Source organism: Cornus florida, unplaced genomic scaffold, assembly GCF_030987335.1.
Source record: "Cornus florida cultivar Cherokee Brave unplaced genomic scaffold, ASM3098733v1 CherokeeBrave_3.0.0_Hap2_Chr03, whole genome shotgun sequence".
Classification (NCBI taxonomy): Eukaryota; Viridiplantae; Streptophyta; class Magnoliopsida; order Cornales; family Cornaceae; genus Cornus; species Cornus florida.
Window position 1 is genome coordinate 65,157,764 of NW_026775573.1, and position 21,374 is coordinate 65,179,137.

The 21,374-nt window shown below is 36.6% G+C and overlaps 1 pseudogene; it reads left to right on the plus strand.

The window, feature by feature from the left end:
* The first annotated feature begins 614 nt into the window (after nucleotides 1-614).
* Nucleotides 615-21,374, plus strand: part of LOC132301695 (TMV resistance protein N-like) — a 62,105-nt pseudogene continuing 41,345 nt past the window's right edge.

The following is a 21,374-nucleotide window of genomic DNA, read 5'->3' on the forward strand; positions in this document are numbered from 1 at the left end:
CAAAATATAAATCCCGTAATGCTACCAGGGGCTGGGGGATCGATCTCCCAAGGACATTTTTAGTTCTATGAATAGTGGGGGATCGATCCCCCAGAGTTCCTTTTACACCTTATTTAGCTCCATTTTGACCCCGGGCTAATTGATTTGCTTCTTCATCTTTGGGAACGTCATCAAAGGGCCGAGAAAGGTAGAATTGACCGCTTTTAAAGAATAAGCACATTATACGAGCAATAAGCTGCGACCTCTTTTTGCCATTTTCTGAACTTTTTTCCGAATGTCTTTGCTTCACTCCAAAAAGGCTTTAGTGAACCAAAATTAGTCCATTTGAACCTTATTGACCTGAAATTGACAAAAACATAAATTAGAACTAAAACATGAAAATAAGATAGATGCAAGGACTAAAATACCTTAGTTTAGGTGCTGAAATGTGCAACATTTAAGCACTTATCAAAGAGACCATATATTTATAGGCTACCTCGTGCCTCTAACCAATAGACACAACCCTTATCAGAAACACCTTTTCAAATTTACTCACACCTCTTTAATTTAATAGTAAAATGAAGTTTTAAAAACTTTATATGGAAAAATCCTAACAGAACGTCAGCAGTGCTCCGATGTGGTTGAATCGCAGTGGGCTTGCGATGCTGCACCAGCCAGCGCTGGTGACAAAGACGGTTCGCAGCAGAGACAAGGTGGATGGTGGGTTTGCAAGGCAGCTCAGCGGGGCTGAGTTGTCGTTTTCCCGTCGCCCACAGCCGAGGCCGTTTTCATCACGGCCGAGCCCTCACCAGCCTTTGCGAGTCCTCTACGGCCGAGCCATCCACAGCCAAGCTCTCCACTGGTGTAAACCTTCGTCTCCGAATAAGAAGAAACTCTTTGATTCACTTCAAGAATTGTCGCCGCAGGCACATCCTCATCGTCGTCCAAGTCAATCAGCTGGCATCGCAAACATCACTCCAAGCTATACTCTTTTTGCTCACCGCCACCTCCTCGCTAGAAAAGGAGGATCTTGGCCGCCGTTTTTGCACTCCCCTCTCTCTTCTTCGCCGGAAGTAATGAAGATGAAAAAAGACAATGAAAAAAAATGAAGCTAGAGAGAAAGAGAAAACAGAGAGAGTCTGAAAGTTTGAGGAGGGAGAAACGGAAAGCTTGAAGAGAGAGAGAGGAGAGAGGAGAGAGAAGGGAGACCAAAAAAAAAAAAAAAAAAACATTTGTTTTATTCCTAATCTCAATCCATTTGAATTCAACGATTTAAATCGAGAGCTCATTGGTGCTATTGCGAGTGCGCGCTCGCGATCATTACTCTTTTGTAAAAGAGAAGAGAGAGAAGGTTTAGAGTTTTGATTCAAATTTGGAAGAGGCATCGTTCAGGGAGAAAATTTTTTGAATCTGATTTTGGGACTTGAAATGAGAGAGAGAAAGTTGGAAACGCTACTTCCTTTTTCTATTAGATGGGCTGATGTGTACAGTATTATAGGAAAAACTTAGGTGCTTATCATTGGCCGGATCGCAAATGAGGTTGTAGGTACCGAAAATTTATTAGGTAATCTCCGACACATGAATAAAATATGTGTGGCCTTTCGAGAAACAGCCTGGAAGTTTCAGAAAATTATTAGAGGGCGGTCGCGAAACATGTCATTGCTTGGAAGTTGGGAATGTCTTTATTAGAGCACTTTATTATATGGGTTACTTAATATATATACTACTGCAAGTCATTGCCTGGAAGACTAAAAAAAAAAAAAAAAATCATTGCCTGGAAGTGTGCGTATGACTTTATATAGATATATATAAACACCACAACGGGAAGAACATTCAAGTGTTCCTTCTACATCTCAAATTCTTCACACAATCACGATCTTTTTTGGCTCTCAGTGGCTTCCAACAGCACCAACAGACCGTTTTCCTCTTTTATCCCTACACCTAATTGGAAATATGAGGTATTTTTGAGCTTTAGAAGTGAAGACACTCGCAAAACCTTTGTAGACCATCTATATCATGCTTTGAGTAATAACTCAATTTACACCTTCAAAGATGACGAAGAACTCCGAAGTGGAGACGAAATTTCACCCACACTCGAGAAAGCGATCGAACAATCAAGGTTCGCTTTTATCGTTTTCTCCAAACACTATGCTTCCTCCAAGTGGTGTTTGAATGAACTCGTTAAAATCCTTGAATGCAAGAAGAAGTTGGGACAAACAGTTATCCCAATCTTCTATGATGTTCAGCCTTCAGAAGTGCGGAAACAAACAGGGAGCTTTGGAATAGCCTTTGAGAATCATGAAAAGGCTTTCAGTGGTAACATGGAGAAGGTGCAGAGGTGGAGGACAGCTCTTGAAGAAGCAGCCAATATTAGCGGAGTTAGTGTACCGGATACAGCCAATGGGTAATCTCCAGAATTCTAGTCTACTTCTATTTTCTAGTTAGCCTTTTGATGTTTTATTGAATCTCAGCATGAATTTAAACATAAAAAATAGAAACTGGACAAAATTGGCTAAGAAACTTTTTCTTAAAACACCCCACCATGTCAAGTCATGACCACCCTTAGTTAAAAGATTCTATACATATATATATTTTTTCCTTTTTGAATAATATTATTTTTTATCTTATATTTTCTATTACATATATTACCATACTTTTCAATAAAGAAAAACATGAAGAAGAAAAAAATAATTGGTACTTATGAGTATATGTCTAACATAATTAAATCCTTCAATATCATTTTTTTCTTAATTTTTATTTTTATTTTTTATTTAACCAAACAAAATGAGAGAAAAACTTACTATTTTATACCATTCAATTACTTTTTGTAACTGAAATTCATTTTTGTAGATTTAATTGTTTGATCAAATGTCCATTTCATATACTTGCAATGTATAAATTCAAAAATATAATATAAATAATATAATAATGATATATATAATATAGGAGCCTCAAGGGGCATAGCGGCGTTGGTAGAAATCTGGAAGGTAAGTTCTTGAAATCTCGCTTTCGAACTGCACTCCTGACTTGAATGGTGTGCGTGTTGTGGGACCGATACGATAATGTGCAAGAACCATTTTTGTTTATAAAGTGCATATAAATCCATGTATTTTGAATATTTGTAGCAAATTGCTCCTTGGTCGTCAATTTTGATAAACTTTGTTTATAAAAAAATCTCAAAATATCCTTTACGAAATTTTAGTTTTTTTATAATAATTATAAAATATAAAATTAATAACATAAATACATTACAAATAAATTAAAAACATAAATAATAATAAATAAATAAATAAATAAAAATTAGAAATAAATAAATAATAAAAAATAAAAATTTTAAAATGCCCTTATTTAGTTCATTTTAATTTATTTTTTATTTTAAATATTTACTTATTTTTTGTCTTTTAATTTTTATTTTTATTTTTATTTTGACTTTAAGGCATTTTAAGTATTTTAATCTAAAGGTAAAGTGCAAAAATCTCGTAAACTATTTAATTTTTTTTGCAAAATACCCTAAGCTTTTACTATTCCGGTCATGTGAGTAACCGATATTTGTAAAAGACAATATTGCCCTTATGACAATCAGGGTATATGGGTTAATCTGTTTTTAATTGTATCCCTCCACCCACCTTCGTCGGATCTGGCAAACCCTCACAATCCTTTATCTGCATTTCTTCCTCCACCATCCAAACAAAATTAAAACCTTAATTTCAATAGAAAAAAAAGAAGAATTTAATCCGATAATTTTTTTTAAGGTAGAAAAAATAAAAAAAAACCTAATTTCTCTGCTTCTTGTCTAAGATAGGAAAAAAATCAAAAACCTAATATCTCTACACCAATACAAACTCCATGAAAGATACAATCAAATTTAGCACCCCAAACAAACAAATAAATAAATAAAACTTGAATCAACTATAAGAATTGAAATAATTGAATATGGAGAAAAGTCTAATGGTTATAGAAGGAGCATAATTTTCACTTCTGGCATGACCTAATAGCGAATCACAGTTGAAGATCAGAAAAATAGGTCGGATCTGATAGTCGTTATCATCTTCGTTCTTTTCATCATTATTGTTCACTTTGTGTTGAATGATTTGGGGCTCTTTTCGAAAATATTTTTCACATTTATGCCTTGTTCATTGATCTCTTTTTCAATTTATATTGTTGCCGGAGTTGAAAGCGGATCAGGAAGAGAAAAAAGTCTTCTTCAATTTTTATCATTGACGGAGTTGGAGGCGGATCAAGAAGATAAAAAGTCGTCTTCAATTTTTATCATTGTCGGAGGTGGAGGCGAAGTCACGTTTGATGCGGATTAAGGAGAGCAAAAAGAGAGAGAGAGAGAAGGGCGAATCCAGGAATTGCCGATGAGTGAGAGAGAGAGAGAGAGAGATGGGGGGGGGGGGGGGGGGAGGAGGATTAGAGGGTTGGTGGCATCACAATGGTTGGAGAGAGACGGGTATAAGATTAGGAGTTGTTTAGTGATTTGGCAAAAAATGAAATTGGGTATTAAACAATACTAAGAACATCTCTAGCGGTCTGTTAAAATAACTTTTTGTGTAAAATATACACTGCTACCTATGATGTGTAAAATTTTTCCATCTCCAGCAGTTTGTTGTTTAGTGATTTGGCAAAAAATGAAATTGGGTATTAAACAATACTAAGAACATCTCTAGCGGTCTGTTAAAATAACTTTTTGTGTAAAATATACACTGCTACCTATGATGTGTAAAATTTTTCCATCTCCAGCAGTCTGTTAAAATACATTGCCACATCACCAATGTGTAAAAAGGTTGTGTAAAATACTGCCAGATCAACATATTTCCTTTTCATCCTTCTTTCTAGTTCCATTAAAGAATTAACTATATATTAGGTTGGTTTGTAAAATTTATATGGGGTCCTGGCATGACATGTGGTTAATTGTCATTGGGAGATATATTTTTACACAAAAGTATAAAACAACTGTTGGAGTTAAAATTAAATAATACAAAAGTTTTGTGTAAATTTATCATGATAGATCAGATTTACACAAAAAAAATACACTTAACGGTTGGAGATGCTCTAATTTGTGATAATAAAGTTGTGTTATCCATTTTCTTCTGAGGGATTATAGAGCCACATTAGCATATGAAACTTATGTTATATTTTGGTATGCAGGAATGGAATGAAATGTCCATTTTAACTATTTTTTTGTTTAGTATGCAATTTAAAGTGAGAATGGACATTCCATTAGAATAAAAATCCATTCGTGAGAATAAAAATTCATTCCACAACTAAACCAATGAACCAAGTAATTTTTTTTTTAAAAATCAACTTCCCAAAAAGCCTTCATGTTCCAAGTCCAAAAACTACTACTACTTTCCACCACAACCACCTCTGATTTTCACCACCACTACCACCGATTTCCACCACCACCACTGCCTTCCACCACCACCATCGCCATCAACTTTCACCACCACCCACCGCTTTCCCCTACCACCGCCATGGCTATGGCCATCATCACCACTGCCTTTCACCACCGCTACCACATTCCACCATCACCACTGCCATCGCCTTTCACCATAGCCACCACCTTCCACGACCACCTTCACCACCGCCACCACCTTCCACTACCACTACCTTCCACCACCATTACTACCACCTTTTACCACCACAAACGTTGCCGTTTTTCACCACCGCCATTGCCTTTCACCACCACTACTACCTTCCACCACCGCTATCGCCTTCCACCACCACCATCGCCTTCACTGCCACCGCATTTCACCACAACCACTGCCTTTCACCACCGCCTTTCACTACAACCACTACCTTTCACCATTGCCACCACCTTTTACCACTGCCACTGCCTTCTACCTTTCACTGCCACTACCACTACCGCCTTCCACCATCGCCACCATATATCCACCACCTCCACTGCCTTTCACCACCACCGCCACCGTCAAAAAATGAAGTTGGGTATTAAACAATACTAATTTGTGATAAAAAAAGTTATGTTATCCATTTTCTTGTGAGGGAATTATAGGGCCACATTAGCATATGAAACTTATGTCGCGTTTTAGTGTGCAGGTATGGAATGGAATGTCCATTTCAACCATTCCTTTGTTTAGTATGCAATTTAAAGTGAGAATGGTCATTCCATTGGAATAAAAATCCATTCGTGAGAAAGAAAATTCATTCCACAACTAAACCTATGAACTAAGTAAATTTTTTTTAAAAAAAATCAACTTTCCAAAAAGCCCTAATGTTCCAAGTCTAAAAACTACTACTACCTTCCACCACCACCACCTCCGCCTTTCACCACAACCACCTCCGATTTCCACTACCACCACCGCATTCCACCACCACCATCGCCATCGACTTTCATAACCGCCCACCACTTTCCCCTACCATCACTGCCACAGCCACCACCACCACCATCGCCTTTCACCACCGCTACCACATTCCACCATCGTCACTACCATCGCCTTTCACCACAGCCACCACTACATTCACCACCACCACCACCTTCCACCACTACTACCTTCCATCACTACCACTACCACCTTTTACCATCACCAATACTGCCGCCTTTCACCATCGTCATTGCCTTCCATTGCCACTACCACCTTTCACCACCGCCACCGCCTTCTACCATTGCCACTGCCTTCGGCCTTTCACCACCACTACCGCTACCGCCTTCCACCATGTGATACCCCCGAATTTTCGAATGTGGGTTGGCCAGGCCCACGCCCGAATACCCGAGGATATCAAAACAAATTGATAATAAACGAACACAGAGTACAAAAGAATAAAGAAGAATAAATAAAATGCTGACAAGAAACTAAAATGATAATCTAATAATAAACCTCATAATATATTTCCATTAATTAATAAACTCTTCTGATAAAACTGATCCTCCAAAATACAACTCGGGAATCCATACTGTGTGGACCCCTAGAAAATCCAAACTAAACAAATGACAGTATTCTAAAACAGGAAACTGAATCATAAAGGAACTCCTATGTAGCATCGGAAGAATGAAGTAGATTGATCCCCGCTCAGCACGAACAACCTCTACTCGTGACGAACACCTGAAAAACAATGGTGGGTCAGGCCCACAAACAAGTTCTACTCTACTACAGTCCAAGCAGAGATCCGATACACGTATACATCCTAGTCAATCCAACAGTAACTAGTAGTCCGTATATATATATATACACACTAAAGGAACCTCACTAGACTATAGGGTTGTCTCAACCTGAATAGTAGGCAACATGCAAAACGCACATATAGTGGGCATGAGTATCTAGACCTACCAGGGTACACAACTACACTATATCTAGCTACACATCCCTGGCGATATACGCACCCTAACCACTGATCCTGAGACTCAAGCTCATATCATGGCACCATACTTATATATATAAAATCTAGTGACCATCCTATCCAGTATAAATTAATCCTCCATAAGTCATTCAACTTGTTCAGTTGACCTGACTTGAATATAAGTAGGACTTAATATTTTAGTTAATCCATTCCCTTATATAATAAATTAATCCTCTATAAGTCATTCAACTTGTTCAGCTGACCTGACTTGGATATAAGTAGGACTTAACATTTTAGTTAATCCATTCCCTTATATAAAATAGGTAAGACTTAACTGATAAGTTAATCCGTCCCTAGAATGCCACCGTCCCATACCGGTGCATTAAACCACACAATCCAACAATTGATGTAATAATTAAAGAAATACATCAAACATTCCAGAAATAACTATGATAATATGATATCAAGTTATCACAGAATATGAATGACTTATTATTTATTTAAGCTCATATATCATATGTCCTACACAAACTGAATCTTATACATGATGATATTTTATTATATCGTCAAATAAGCATTCTCCATATCCAATTCATCCTACACATTTATTCTCAATTGCTAAAGCATTTTAAAAGATTAAATCCATTCGTTTGTGTAAACATTTAAATAGCAAGCATCGTTATGATTGAGTGTATTTAAATTTATTTAAACCCAAACCTAGTCCCTATTTAATGTTCAGGAATCCTAGGCATGTTTCTACGTTCCATCATTCTACATATATGAAAAATACATAATTCAAACATATAAAAATTCACACCAGAAATCAAATCAAAATCATGCATTTTTTAATTTATAACACAAGAACAGATATGACCCAATTTCACAAAAACCTATACTTTAATCCAATTAAACATGCATAATTATTTAATTTTATGTGTTTAGTAAATCCTGGAATTTCCTAGGCATGTACAGAAACACGAATCAAAGGGAAAGAGATAGAAGAAGAACTTGCCTTAAACTTTCGGATTGAAAGTTAAACTTCTTCTTCCTTGATCTTCTCTCTAAAGGGTTTTCTCCTCCTTCCTCCCTCTTTCTCCTTCTCTCTCTAACTCTCTCTCTAGAATATATTACGTGATATATTTTCACTCCTTTTTCAACCTATAGTTGTGTATTTATAGGCTAAATAATAACCCTATTCCTTTTCCCAATCCAAGTCAACTTAAATAAAAAAAATAAAAATGAAAATATTAAAAAGGTAACTTAAAATATGTTACGTATATAATCTATGTATATCCTTATTAATTAAATAAAATATATACATCAGATTATTTATTTATACTAAAGTTACCATAATATTAAAAAGGTAACTTACAACATGTTACGTATAAAATATATGTATATCCTTATTATCTAAATATATAAAATATATACATCAGATTATTTATTAATACTAAAGTTACTATAATATTAATAAATTACTTTCCTTTTTATATATATGTATATACATATATATCTATATATATACATATACAACTATTCATGGGTAATTATCCATACCCATCCAACCTCCTATTCAAGTAGTCCGTGGGACCCAATTAGTTAGTCCATTACCACTAATCATAACCATAAAATAAAATAAAATAAAATAAAACATTTAATCATTTAATTTATAATTAATTACAATTAATCAAATACATCATTTAAGTGCACAATCTAATTAAACAAATAATACAAATAACACCTAGACAAAATACAAATAACACATAGATAAGTAGCCAATTAATCAAGTAACACTTAATTCAATTAAACACATAAACAATTAGTCAAATAATCAATTAAACAATTAAAAAAATACAATAAATATAAATAAATAAATACCGAGACTATCCTTTTAAAATTAGGGGTATTACACACCACCACCGCCACCATATATCCACCACCTGCACCGTCTTCCACCACCACCGCCACCATATATCCACCACCTGCACCGTCTTCCACCACCACCGCCACCGTTACCTTAACTACCTTCCACCACCACTACCACAGTCACCTGCAATGGCTTCCACCACCGTCACCTACACCATTATCTCCTTCCACCACCACAACCACACTACTACCACCGCCTTCCACTATTGCCACCACCACCGCCGCCTTGCAACACCACCACTTACATTACTATCACTTTCCACCTCCACCACAATAGTCACCACCATCCACCACCGCCACCATTTATTTTGAAGAAATTTATAAAAGAATGTCATTTTGTTAATTTAATTTATTTGTTACGAGGGATATTTTGGAGAACTCGATCAATTTGAAATTTATTCCATTCTAAATTTTAAATGGTCCAGCCAAACACTAAAATGGTTATTATCATTCCATTCCTACACATTTCATATTTACAACCAAACAATAGAATGAGAATGGCCATTCCATTTCATTTCCATTCTCATTCCATTTCCATTTCCATTCCATTTCATTCCTACACACTAAACGCAACATAAAAACATAACAAAACGACATCATTCAATTAAGGGCAAAAATGTAAATTTTACGTTTTGTCCCTAATTATACTTTTTCATAGTTCAAGGGGTTCTTAGTATAGGGGGATTTTGTGCAATCGGTTAATAAATCACGGATTTTTTTTTACACTTCACCAATAGAATAATTGTCCTTATTTGCTCAATTTGAAAAATGTAGGAAGTTTTTTTTTACAGTATTTGCACATTTTGTATATCATAACAATGGGGGGTTTTTTGCACTTACCCTATAATAAATAATAGGGTAAAATGCAAAAAAAAAAAAAAAAAATTCCATTAACCATTAGGTTGTTGCAAAATAGATCACGGATATCACCTTATTCTTGAAGAATTTAAATGGAAAAATAGAAGGCAGCTGCTAAGCCTAACCAAACTATTGGGACTGCAGAAGTGAACACGCATGGAGATCGAAGAACAAATAAGAAAACAATCACATAAGAACACAAGCTTTTACGTAGTCTGGCATAACTGGCCTACGTCTAGGTTATTAAGAGATTTCACTATTTTTTTTGTGAAAAAACTTACGACAGTCGAGAATACCCAGCCAATACCGGACTGCATGTGCACTACCTCCCCCTTTTGGGTGTGGTGGCCAATGCCGAGCTTTTCACATGTACCACCCCACGAGCCTTCGTACTGGCCTGCCATCGGTGTTCTATCAATTCTACTAACCACGTCTCTATGAACTGTGTGAAATAGAGGACCAGAGACCCTCACACATCTATGAACTCCCTCGCAAGCTACATCTCTTTCAATTTCAAAAATCTCAACTCATAAACTAAGCATCTCTTTACATAATTCTAAACCGAGAATTACAATTCCTCTTTTAACTAGGATTCCTTACCTCCACAAGAATTTTCGTAAACCAAATATAAGTCTAAACTGGAAATATGGAATGCCTTTAAATGCAATTGAGCACGCACATGACAGTACGTGGATCGAGCTAACTTTTAGAAGGTGTGTAGACTGGGGGGTAATAATAGATAGATGGGATAACGTGTTACTTTACTTATTTATATATCTGTACACAGAAGGGGTAAAAAATATTGTTGTTGATTGGACCTGATATCTTTTGCTTCTTCATGTCACTTGAACTCAGTCGTAATTCCAAATATTAAAATATTCAACAATTGAATTTCTATACCTACATTTGGATAAACTTCAATTTTTGTTTATCTATCCAAAAGTATGCTAATTCTGCTGTCGCTTGAAAGGTATCAAATGGCACTTTCAAACCTGAAAGGCGAACAATTCTTTCAGTTCTTCGAGACAGTCACTTTTGTTATTTGTAATAAATGTACTTACCAAAGTAAGATATCTAGTGTGTGAACCAGGTCAATCTAGCTAAAACATGTCGTTGTGTCAATACACTTTGATCTATTATTGTTCTTTCTATTAATCTTAACCATCCAATTTACATGTATTCAATTTGGGTATGTTTAGTTGCAAAAACAAAATTTATCACTACATCTATTAATTTTCTGTCTATGACTTATTCCAACTTACCATACAGGCAACTTTCTAACTTTGCAGGCATGAGTCAAAATGCATGAAGCAAATTATTGAAGAGAATTTCAGTAAACTGAACCATTCATATCCAACTGTTGCCAATGATCTGGTTGGCATAGAGTCCCGTGTGAAGGAAGTTGAATCATTGTTACGTCTGGAGTTGGATGGTGTTCGCTCTATAGGTCTATGGGGAATGGGGGGTATAGGAAAGACTACAATTGTTGAAGCCGTTTTTAATCGGATCTCCCATAAGTTTGAAGGTAGATGTTTTCTTGCAAATGTCAGAGAATCTTCAGCAAGTAATGGCGGTTTGGAAGCTTTACAAGAACGACTCCTTTCGGGACTCTTCAATGGAAGTAATATAAAGACTACTGTTGGTGGAGTATCGGGTATGTTAAAATATAGCCTATGTGACAGGCGGGTCCTTATTGTTGTTGATGATGTGGATCAAGTGAAACAACTAGAAGTATTAGCTGGAAAGCATGATTGGTTTGGTTCTGGAAGCAGAATCATCATAACAACAAGAGACATACAACTGCTAATCAGTCATGGAGTGACTGAAATATACGAAGCAAAGGCATTGAAATTTGTTGAAGCTATCCAGCTCTTTTCTTCAAAAGCCTTCAGAAAAAGTTATCCACATGAAGATTACGTGGAACTTTCAGTGGACATAGTACACTATACTTGTGGCCTTCCATTAGCTCTTACAATTTTGGGTTCCTTTCTATGTGGTAGACAGTGAAGCAATGGGAAAATGCATTAAGTAAGCTACATAAAATTCCTAACAAAGAAATTCTTAAAGTGCTTCGGATCAGTTACGATGGACTGGACGAAATGGAGAAGAGAATTTTCCTCGACGTTGCATGTTTCTTCAAAGGAAAAGGAAAGGATTTTGTAACAAGAATACTCGACAGTTGCGGCTTCCACCCAGATATTGGAATAAGTGTTCTCATTCAAAGGTGTCTCATAACTATTAATTCAGGCCACAAGTTTTGGATGCATGATTTGGTACAAGAAAAGGGCTGGTATATTGTTCGTCAAGAATCTGAAGAGTCAGGGAAATGTAGCAGGTTGTGGTTTCAAGAGGATGCTTGTTATGTATTGGCAGAAAATACGGTATGATGGCTTGTGAAAAAGCAGCCTTTTTACTAACGGACATTTTATTGAAGAAGAAACATTTTGTAATCCTAACAGACATTTGATATTTGAAGTTATGCTTTGTGCTCTTGGTTGTTAGGGGACAGGAAAAGTTGAAGGCATGGTCTTGGAACTGCTTGAATCAAGAGTTGTTGACCTTAATTCTAAAGCCTTCTCAAAGATGAAGAAACTAAGGCTGCTCAAATTCCATAATGTGGTGTTCCGTAAAGGCCCTGCGCATCTTCCAAATGAGTTGCGGTGGCTTGATTGGCATGCATACCCTTCAGACTGTCTGCCAGCGAGTTTTCAGGCAAAGAATCTTGTTGAACTTAGCATGTGTTATAGCAGCATTAATCAACTTTGGAAAAAAGTAAAGGTATGATAAATAATATTATGTATTTTAACTATAGTGATTTGAATATAATGTTGTGTTCATTAGAGCCAGTTATTCTAATATTTTTCATTTCTTTCAACGGCCTCTGCCTGAGTTGAAGGTCATCAACCTTAGTCACTCCCATAGGCTATCCAGGATCCCGGACTTCAGAGTTATTCCAAATCTGGAGACACTGGTTCTTGAGGATTGTACGAGTTTGGTGGAAATTCACCAATCCCTTGGAGGTCTAAAAAGGCTTGTTTTCTTAATTTTGAGAGATTGCACACATCTTAAGATATTTCCAAGCAGTATTCACCTGGTATCCCTCAAGACTTCTATTCTATCTGGCTGCTCAAAACTAGAAAAGTTTCCGGAAATAATGGTTAAAATGGAATGTCTATCCGAACTTCATTTGGATAGGACGGCCATAAAAGAACTACCCTCCTCGATTATAAATCTCTCCAGTCTTACTTTGATTGATCTAAGTGAATGCAGGGACCTTAGGAGTCTTCCAGAAACCATTTGTAGGTTGGGATGTCTGAAAAAACTTTAACTCTCTGGCTGTTCAAAACTAGAAAAGTTTCCGGAAATATTGGTGAATATGAAAGGTCTAAAGGAAGTTTATTTGGATAGGACGGCCATTAGGGAACTGCCGTCGTCAATTGAACAGATCATCAGCCTTACTTTGTTGGATTTGAGGGAATGCAAAAACCTTTTAAGTCTTCCAGAAACCATTTTTAGGTTGAAATGTCTGAAAACTCTTATAGTCTCTGGCTGTTCAAAACTTGAGGAATTGCCAGAAGGCCTGGGAAATATAAAATGTTTAGAGGAGCTTCATGCAAATAAAACTGCTATCAAACGACTTCCGTCCTCTATAAATCTTTTGAAAGACCTTAGAGTGTTATCCCTTAGTGGATGCAAGGGAACAATGTCGGAGTCATTTGTTTCATCTCGGTTTTTACCAAGGAAACATGAAGATTCTCTGTGTTTGGCGCTTCCTTCCCTAACAGGTTTATATTCCTTGAGAGAACTTGATCTTAGTGATTGCAATCGGTCTGAAGGAGGGATCCCCAATGACCTTAGCAGCTTATCCTCTTTTACAAAGTTGAATTTAAGAAGTAACAATTTTGCTAGTTTACCTGGAAGCATCTCCCAGCTTTCTGAACTTACAACCATTGTGTTAGCTGGGTGCCAGATGCTAGAAGCATTACCAGAGCTTCCATCTTGTATTTCTGAAATATATGCAGATGATTGCCACTCATTAACAAGTGTCGGAGATCTGTCTTCAAAGCCACTCTCGTTGGTCTTTTTCAGTAATTGCTTTAAGCTGTTAGAGAATAAATTGAGTGAAAAGGTGGTTGATATGTTGCTGATAAATGCTCTGAAATTTGCGCTTAAGGTAACTCTCTTCCTCTATCTATATACATATATATATCTATATGCACACATATATATATGCACATGTATATTTATTTGAATGAATGACTTGTTTTTTTGGAATAGGATCGCTGTTTTAATGATTATGAATCTGGTATTCTTTTACCTGGAAGAGAGATACCAAAGTGGTTCAGCCATCAGTATTTGGGTACTAAAGCATCTCTGCAACTGCCTCCAGATTGGTACAACAAGAGATTTTTGGGGATTGCTGTATGCGTTGTTTTGGACTTCGTACCCGTATACAAAAATTTTTGTATATATATCAGGGTCGTAGACGGTAATAATGAATCACATGGTGCTGCCTGCAAATTCTGTAAGTTTACCGTGGGTACGAACATTGATTCCCAACATATCTGGCTGACGTTTTTTACAAATCATTACATTATTTGTCATCCGGGTAAGAGTCTAAATGAATGCTGCCAAATGGTGGTTCATGGTACCGAGACGTTGCGGGAAAAGAAGTGGGGAATCCGTCTTGTGTACGAGAAAGATGAATTAAATTGAACTCCTTACGACCCATGCCACCCACCTGAGATCATGACGCCGTATGAAGTACCAGTGCTGGTAGACAAAATTACTCCTCTTAAGAGAAAGATTGATCAATATGACGTAAATCCTTCAACAAGAACAAGACAGTGGAAGGGCCTGCTCTGACTCTGATGATGAAAACTCGCGCTAAGAGAGATGAAGCGGGTTAGGTATTTTTATATGACGGGCAAACTGAGCCTCTCCTTCCTTTTTTGGATGAAAATTAAGGCTGCAGTACCATAGGGGCAATTGTCAACAAATCTCCTTCCTTCAAATTATCACATTGGGTGTTTTGTTGGAATTTATGTGCCTAGCATATAAAATTCTTGCTTGGACCGTAAAAGTCATTGTTCCTTGTACAATTGGTGAATGTAATGTATTATTTGTTCGATTAATTATGAAATTGATTGTATCTATTTGATTAAAAGATACATTTATATGTATGTAATAACAATTAATATAAGGTTATAAATAGTAATCATAAATGGTTCAAAGTCGGTAATTATGGATGGACATTTAATTAACAGAGACTTGAACCGAATCCATGATAGGTTGAGATATATTGCAAGACTCGTCGTATTCAATTGCTCTCTATCACTGTCATGGCATTTGACCCTCAAGCATGAGATAAGTATAATCTCTTTTATTAATTAGTAATTACTTTGATTTGTTTGGCAGAAACTTCCGGATCTAAAGACCGGCACTTTGGGTAGTTATGTAAATAATAGTTAGAGGGTTATATTCTCAATATTTGCATCATTGCTACTTGTATTTATTTTGTATTAATTATGATTGATCACAAAGTAAATACGAAAGCCTTCATTTATTTTAAATCGATAAAATGTTTTTTATGTATTAATTTACTAAATTATTATTTTTTTCAAATAAATTTTTATTGTGATCAAGTCAGAAATAATCAAATGTACCAAAATAAATGTATTAATTATAAAGTCGGATAGATGGCGTTATAATCCGTTAAATAATTAAGCATAGAGGGGTCAAAATGCGACATTGACTTATAGGTTATTTACTATTTAATTGGAGTCCAATTAATTTCTTTTAGTGGAGTAGAAATTGATTTATGAATTAATTGAATTGAGTCAATGGTATAATGGACCAAGCCAATCATTAATTAATAGTAGTAAGATGATAGTAAATTGAAGGGATTCTCACCCATAGCCCAACTTAATATTGGAGGCCCATTAGATTTGAGATGTCACATGAATTTTAGAGATTGAGAAATATATTGTCTTCAATTTTTATTTTTATTTTGTCTATATATACATATGTCCATGTATATTTTAGGTTATGCCTTTTTACATGATTTTGGAAGACAGAAAAAAAATATATTTTCTCTCTCTAGATTTTTAGAGTTAGGATTCTCATCTAAAGGAGGCTCTCACAAGCTTTGTCTCCAAGGTCATTCATTAAAGTTTATAGGTGATTCATAAAGGTAAGATCATTACCAAGAAGGAGGAGATCATAGGAGAAATGATCTAGATTAGGGATCTACAATAAATTGAGAACATTCACGAGCAGACTTGCTTTTTATGATTATATTGTGCTATTTTCATTCATTAAATTGTGAATTATTGCCCCAACGTGGATTTTAAAATTATTCTCCAATACTTAAAGATAGTGGGAGATAATGGGGTGCAATAATTATAGTACTTAGTAATTATTTAGTTTTTAAATGTTAAAAACTAAATCCATTGGCCATTTATTTATTTATTTGCTTTATCTTTCATTTATTTATTTATTCATGTGATGATGAAATGCATGATATATATATATATATATATATGTAAGGACCCAAATCCACTGGATCCGGATCATTAAACGGGCCCTTACGCGACCCAAAATCATCCGAGGGTATAATGGACCTTTCACGTTAAATTAATATATTAAAATCCAACAAGGACAAGATAGTCATTCGTCACAATACTATTATTTTGAGACTCCAGGGGTATAATAGTCTTTTACTTATATCACGTAATATATAAGATAAAGTCTGGGCAATTTAGTCCTTTCCGTGATTAAAATATAATTATTGAGTCTTATTGGGTCATAAAATAAATACTTGTAACTTTTAATAGGTGACAAGAGGGATAATTTGGGAAACTAAACAAAAAATGTATGGAACAGAAAAACCAGTCGACGTATAGATATCCATACGTCGACTGGTTTGGGTCATGCACAGTGGCTAGCTCACTGCCAAGATACCGGTTGATCGGTTGGTCAATCATACATCAACTTTCGCAATAGCACGAATCATTGTAAAATAGGGCTATTGGTCGGGTAAGTCGAACCACTGGGACTGCACTAGTCTAAGGCAACCTAAATGTCTAGAATCATTCTTAGAATGATAAGGGGTAATAAGGGTTTGTTTGTTTGTCATTAAACTAGAAATGTTAAGATGCATAAACTAGTAGATTGCAAGGAATGTAAAGAGGTGAAATGCAAGTAGAGAAGACTAGGGAGATGAATCCGTCTCCATCCCTATACATATGCTAGATTAGAACTAATTAAGGGGAAAAATAACATATAATGGTCAATAATTACATAACAACACATGGTTGCCATGTAATTGATCAAGAAGTACATTAAGTCTCAAACAAGTATAATCTATCAAAAGGGTAAACATGCTTAGACTACCTAACTAAAGTGTAGCTTATACACATTTACTTAAATGAAAGACTATCAAGTTCTTGACCAAATGATGAAGCACATGGAGCTAGAGATTAAGCATACACCATCAAAGGATTTCCTAAGCAATGGTCTATCAAAGTCACCTATCAACATGCCAAGAAACCATTTCATAACCTTGTTTCCATTCTCACCATGAAAACTCAAGCAATAAGATTCATACAAGACATTACATAACAATCAAGATAATGAACTTGAAGAAATCAACCATACATATATAAACATTCATTACAACAAATGAAAGGCTCTTAGTTATGAAAAAGACCATAGAAATATACATTGCAATCCCCCAAAATAGACTACCCTAGGACATGCTTACAAGGGAGGGACTTTATCACCTCCCTAGAGGAAGAGTTAGTTACCCATGGTAGCTCTAGATGAAGGAAGAAGCAAGGCCTCCAACTCCATTTTCGTGCTCCCCTCTTTAGGCTTGAAGAACACTTCCTTCTTCGCTCTCTTCTCTCTCCTCTAATCTTGTAAGAAAATGAAGGATAACATCTATGTGGTCCTCCCTCTCTCTTATCAAGCTCAAGTCAAGGCTCTCTCTCCTCCAAGGAACACCTCCAACCACTTCATAAAGAAGGAAGATGGCATTGAGGAAACCAATGTGCAAGTGGCTGAAATTGAGCCATTTCCGAGTGCAATCTGCCAGAATTTCGAGCACTCGAAGGGTGGTCTCGAGCACTCGAAATTAGTGTAATGAGTACATCTCTGACCCACTGTGGAAGAATGACCATAACTTTGTGCTCCAAACTCCGAATGATGGTCTGTTTAAAGATTTGGAGAGCTGATTCAGAGCTTTAAAAACTTCATGTTTTGATGAAGACCCAATTCTCAAGTCTGGTTGGTCGAAAATGGGGAGAAAGGCAGCACTTCAGTGCTGCCAGGCAGTTCTGCGTACCTCTGGTAAGAAGATCATAACTCTCTGCTCCGAACTCCGAATGATGAACCTCTTGAAGATTTGGAAAGCTGATTCAGGGCTCTAAATATTTTATGTTATGATGGAAGTCCAGTTCTTGAGTTTTCTAGGTCAAAAATGGCGACAAAAGTCAGGTTCTACTGCTGCCAGAATTTCAGAATTGGCACCCTTTTTGTTCAAAATTCCACAAGGCATCATTTTTGCTTCCTTTTTGCAATTTAACCTGAAAATGTACAAAAACATGCAAATGGAGATAATCTAGATAAAATAATCAATTAATGGACTTTGTTAGTGTAATTTAGGGCGCTTGAATATACAGTATTCGGCGCTTATCACACCCCCAAACTTACATTTTGCTAGTCCCTTAGCAAAACCAAAATGCAAAGCTCAATGTAATGAAAAACATGGGAATGCTTTTACAAAAATATCCACCATGGCAAAAATAAACATAAACATAGCTCAAATACAACTTGAAACAGATAAAGAGCTGGAGACGGGATCATTGGGAAGACTACCTTGCATATATGAAACATTAATACAAAAATTGGCAAAAACCATTTCAACATGCATGCATCAACATCATAGTCCATATAAATAATTCAATTGTCATCTCTTAAATGGAAATAACTCAAACTCCAGTGAAAGTGAATTGAATTCTCAACATGCGGCTTTTACTTTCTTTTCCAATTCCAAGGCACAAGTTTTTAAATCAATGAATTCCCCTTTACATGAAGTTCCTAAGGCATGATTTTATTTTCAAGACAACTTTTGTTGCCTGTTAACAATTTATTATAACTCAAAAGTGAAACATAAAATGGTTGTGCAGTGTTGAAATCCTTTAAGCTTTCTAACCAACCCATGTAGCAAGCGTTAGGCCAACAACTCCCAAACCAGATGGCTTTAGGGTGTTAAGTGTAGAAACACTCCATAGGGCTTAATAGCTCGAGTTGGAAAGGCTACGAACTTCAACTGGTCATTATTTTCTTTCTTTCTCATCTTCATATTTTTTTTTTTTTTTTTGGTTTTACATCAAAATATATCATGCCAAAGATATTCATCCATTAGGTTCAACAAATCAGATTAACTAGGCCAAGATCAAGGTCAATCAAGTTGCATGCCTCACAGTTAAGTTTCCAATGTGCATCTGTGCATTGTGAAGCTTATAAGAGTGTAAATTCAGCAAGAATCTAATTGAGGCATTTATACAGACTACATTGTATTTGCATGATCACTTCAAATTCAAATTTCTTTATTTTCAAAAATTTCTCAATTGCTTCTATACACAAGGTATTAAACATATGCTTTGTCTCCGACAAGTCCTAAGTTACACTATCATTGCTTTACAAAAATATGATACCAAAACTATGCCAAGAATGCTTTGATGCACCCCCAAACTTGAACGACACAGTGTCCTCAATGTGGGACATGGATGAAAGTTAAAGACAAAAAGGACAAAGAGTATAAAAAGGAACAAAAATACCTAGGGGGAGGAAACGGCATGGTGAGAAGAACCCCCAAACTTGAATTGGACCGCACAACCTAGATAGCATCATGAAAAACAAAAAGAGACAACTAGAAAAAGTATTAAAAATACAAGCATAAATACAGAAAAATAATGTACATAAAGTTAACAGAAAAGAGAGAATTTGCATTTCAAAAAGAGTTCACATGATTACAAAAAGAGCTGTACATGGATCACGTCTACTAGAGCAACCTATACATAGCAAATTCTGAAAGTTCAAAAGTAAAACAAAAGATACAAGAGAGATATTTACATATGAACAAAAAGATAAGGTCCAACACTCGCAACAAGCTACGGGCCAGAGGGTAAACGGGCGAGGATGGAATGGGGGAGAGATTGAGTCTTACGCCATTCGGCGAAAGCCAAACGACGTTCCTCAGCTGCGACACGGCGGTCTTCAGCAGCAAGACGACGATCTTCTTCGGCACGTGAAGAAGTCGCACACATAGTTCGAGTGTACGCGGACAAAGAATTCTTAAAACAATCCATCCGCTCATGAATGCCAGCAATGCTAGCCCGGATGAAAGCCTGGTCCTGCTGAGAGTCGACCGGAGGCTCTACCCTTGCAGCGGCTGCTGCTATGGAAGCATCCTCAGAAAGAGGAGGAGGTGGAGCTTGGATGAACAGGGGTGCAGCATGCTGAGGGGTACTAGAATGGCTAAGAACATTGATCCACCGGCGCTTGGTAAAATTTTTAATCTTTTCGCCTTTTGGTTCATGGGGAGGAACAATGAAGCCTTTGTGCTTTAGGAGCTCAGTGATGAAAAACGGCAAAGGCAATTTCCGATTTTCAACTCGCGGAGCCTGTGCATTATAAGCGTCATGCCAAAACTTCATAAATGTGGTCTATATGAGCTCCGGGATGGAGAACCATTGGCCTTGGTCCATGGCATATAAGGCTTGCAAAAGGAGGCCCTTACGCTCGGTGCTATGCGCCAAAGGGCAGACATTGTGCTTGAAAATAGTGTCAATGAACCAGAGGCGTTCCGGAAGATTGGTTTTGCGGATAAAAGACTGAGGCCTATTAGGATCGTCGACATTGCCAATGGCGGCCACTACCTGCTTGACAGTCATATCATCGACCTGCTCATACAACGTATGGCTAGTAGGGTCCAAAAGGTCAGCGGGGCACTCAATGGGGCAACCAGAAACCTGAATGATGTCAGTCATAGTGAAAGCATAGGTAGTGCCATCAATGGATGTAGTGAGAGAAATGGGTGGCTCTTCAGGGCATTGGAGATTCTGGTAGAAGAGGCGCACTACACGGGGGTAGGCAACCCTGGCAAGGGCGCGCAAATGTACAGCAGACGCCGGTTAGTCAATTCGGCTACAGCCCACGAAGTAGTGGGTAGAATGTCAAAGGCATCCGTGAGCGGAAAAGAAAGCTCGTAGTTGAGTTGTTTGCCAACCCAAGGATCATGTGGT